Raw genomic sequence first — 3615 nt, forward strand, 5'->3', positions numbered from 1 at the left:
TCTTAACTGGCTATTCAAAGTCATCATCATCAATTTTTTGATGGACCTTTTTTTTGCTTCTTATCAGTTTTTTTTTTCACTTTCCTCTACTTAATTGGTGGTTCGAAGTCATCATCATCAGGAATCTCTATATAAAAACATATACACATTATAAACCTTAAGAGCACGTTATTAAAACATTAGACTTATGCTATACTTTTGGATTGTACAAAACCATTATAAGGAAACAAACGCACGCTATGGAACTAGAACCGAATGTTAATAAGAATAGAACAAGAACCGCATGTTAAAGATCAAGAACCACATGTTTAACAAGACAATATGTTTGAATCACAAGAACCACATGTTATCAAAAGGCTATTTATGAAAAAACGCATGTTATAAACACACATACGCACGTTATCAAAACCCTAACTTTAGGAAATTATCAAAATGCTATCTATGAACAGAGAAATGTTTGATCGAATCTGGATTCATCTTCTATGCTTGTAGATTTTCATTGTTTGATTTGCTTCTTTTGTCCCTTGCAGTTGATAACATACAAAGGTTCAATTTTGGGAATTTAACAGTTGAAATCAAAACAAAAATCATACACATTTAAATCAAAAGATTACCTCCGAGTTTTGTTATCGTCATGATCGACTTGTGTTTTTTGTGTAGAATCAAGATCGAGAATAATGTGTGTTTATTCGGATGAAGTAGATGATAGAATTTAGGGCTTGATTTCGCTCTGAAGATTGTATTCAGTTTCCAAATCTCGCAATTAAGTTACATAAACTGGGGTTTTGCAATTGATGATTATGTCTCTTTCTACACAGTTTCTATGTGAATCTTTGTATATTACGATCATACCACCGCATTTAATTAAGAAAAGATGGTATCGGATCATGTGGATGTAACATCCCTATTTTCATTATGTTAATAAAAATATATGTATACATGTAAAAAAAATAAGTTGGAGAACCATTAAGTAAAAATAATCAAAGATAAGGGGGTGATTGAGAAAACAAAGTAATAACTTAACTTTCAGTCAAGAATTGAGAAACATTCCAGAAGTTTCAAGTGTGAATTTGTGTGTGTTTGGTATATGCGATGGGAATGAGGAAGGAGGAGAAGAATGGTGGCAAAAATGAAAGGTTTTGATTCAAGAATTGATGTTTGTTGTCTGATTCTTTCAAGAAGATCATGAACTCGCTCATTTCCATTTCTTGTTATTTCGTAAATTAATTCTTATGTTCTAATTGGACGAAACCTTAGGGATGAAAACTGCACTTTACTCTAAAAACTAACAAACCAATCGCCACTTTTCTATTTGTTATGTGACAGTTTGGTTAAGTTTATGATGTTCATGCACGACTAGTTTATAATTGATGTGCGTGCGGGTATCTATATTTTTTAGTTATTTTTTAGCTCTTTTTACTCGCCGATTTCAAGTTTTAAATTTATAAACACGATATTCTACTATCACTCTACACACACACTAGGGCAAGTATACCCATCGCGGACGTAGTATAGTGATGGCAAGATACCGAGGTCGTCCAAGGACACAAGAGCTTTTAGTACCGGCTTATCGTCAACGTCTAATTGAACCAACTTTTAAGAAAAGACTTTTAAGATAATAAAAATATAAAAACAAAAAATAAAAATAAAAATGATACACAAGAAAGAATCACTTGGATCCAACTTATCTTTCATGTACCATTTTGATGATTTCCGCACGTTGGGCATTTTAAGAGATTATCTTAGTTATAGTGATGGACCCCTTGTAAAAGGCGGTGATCACCCTCAACCCGTTGGTCTGAGTCAGCAGAGATACAGTCCTCACGGGATTAGAATACTGAAAGATAATTAAGTAAGTTATTAATGCAAAATGTGGTGGACCCCTCGTAAAAGGTGGCGATCACCCTCAACCCGTTGGTCTGAGTCAGCAAAGATACAGTCCTCGCGGAGTTGGCTTAATGTTTTAATAAAATTTTAAGAATAAGGGATTCAAGCTTTTTGCACCTCTCCCATGGTGGGTAATGCCCACTCCGACTCGTGAGGTGTTACTAGGCAATGATTCTTACGATCAATTTTGGATCCCAAGTGATGTAAGAATTTATCCAAGCATGGCCTTTGTTTGACAATGATTCTTACGATCAATCTTGAATCCCGAGACTACACACACACACTCTAAAGATGGAAAATGGATGATGGTGGTGGATGATGGTGTTGTAGTGGTGGTGGATTGGTGGCAAGTGAGAGAGAAGTGGTTTGCCAAGGGATGAGTTGAAGTGGAACCAACCATCCCTATTTATAGCTGAAAACAGAACATCCAGCACGGCCCGTGCCCGCCTGACACGACCCCGTGGTCATGAGTCTCTCTCTTCTACATTAACTGCAGTGTCAGACTTGTACTAACACGGCCCCGTGTGTCAACGGCATGGCCCGTGGCCAATGTACTTGCTATACTTCTTCAGATTCTGGAAGTCTAAGAGTTAATCACGCCCCGTGTTGGCTTAGCACGGCCCGTGTTGAGCTTGAATTTTGTCTTTTGTTGTTGTCTCTTCCTGCTGTAGTAAATTCCCACCTGGCACGACCCGTGCTAGATGAACACGGCCCCGTGCCAAAGCTTCTGTCTTTGTTATTTCTTGGGTTTAGATGTGGACGGGGGTTTGGCAAGTTGGTCAATCCTCGTTTATAACATTTTATGTTGGTTTTTGCTGTCTATTAGCTTCTTTTGTTCTTTTAAGCTCATTTAACCCTGTTTATTCAAAAGGAACAAAAACGCAAGCTTTTTCCAACATTAGTACTAGAAAAGGGTTGATTTTAGGCCTCATTTGATGTAATTTATATGAAACCAAACTTATTTTTTGCTTCTAATGCAAGTTTCATAGCACTAGACCAAGCAACATAATTCTCAGTGCCCTTAAGCTTTATGCTAACTATAGTCAAAGCACTTGAGTCACCAGGATGCAAATAAAGAGGGTTTCCTATATCTAACTTGCTAATAAGAGTGATAGAGGTACCTTCACCATCACCCATGATAACAGCACACAAAGAAACCAACAAACAGACTAAAGAAGTTACCAGGCAGATAACACACAAAATATGAACAAAATATGAAACAACAATTATAAAGAACCTAAGGCGAAACTGAGTCAGGGACCAGATTCCAGGTTCATCACTCTATGGTGCCTGGACAAGCCTTTACTCAAGAGCCACAACTAAACCAGTATAAATCACAATGGGAAAGAAAGACAACAAAACTTGAACAAAGACTAAACACAGAACAGATATCACCAATAACAAACAGAAATAATACAAAACTAAACACGTACAAACAGACAATGCAACAACTAGCAAACAGACTCGATCAAGTGCCGGCCCGACTAGTCCGGTAAACAGGGGATGCCTAGACTCAGAAATGATATGATGCAAAGACAAAACTAAAGAGATAAGAGATAGGAAAGATCTTACAGCGGGTGCAAAAGCTCCTAGAAGTACCAGATCAGTACTTTTCGAGAACTACAAAATCTGATATAAGAAAAAACTCCAAACAACCCAACTGGTTAGTTTGCCCTGAACCTTCTAGGGTTCAGAGACTAACGCAGAGTGTAACGCAGAGAAGAAGCT

General features: G+C 37.2%; 1 long non-coding RNA gene across 1 annotated transcript; it reads right to left on the minus strand.

Annotated features, from left to right (window-relative positions):
- Positions 1-262: 262 nt before the first annotated feature.
- Positions 263-866, minus strand: LOC110937835. Its single transcript, XR_002591075.1, has 2 exons — positions 615-866; positions 263-523 (listed from the first exon to the last, which is right to left on the minus strand). It is a non-coding gene; the product is annotated as an uncharacterized LOC110937835 (long non-coding RNA).
- Between the last annotated feature and the right edge of the window lie 2749 nt (positions 867-3615).

Source organism: Helianthus annuus, chromosome 1, assembly GCF_002127325.2.
Source record: "Helianthus annuus cultivar XRQ/B chromosome 1, HanXRQr2.0-SUNRISE, whole genome shotgun sequence".
In the NCBI taxonomy this organism is placed as follows: Eukaryota; Viridiplantae; Streptophyta; class Magnoliopsida; order Asterales; family Asteraceae; genus Helianthus; species Helianthus annuus.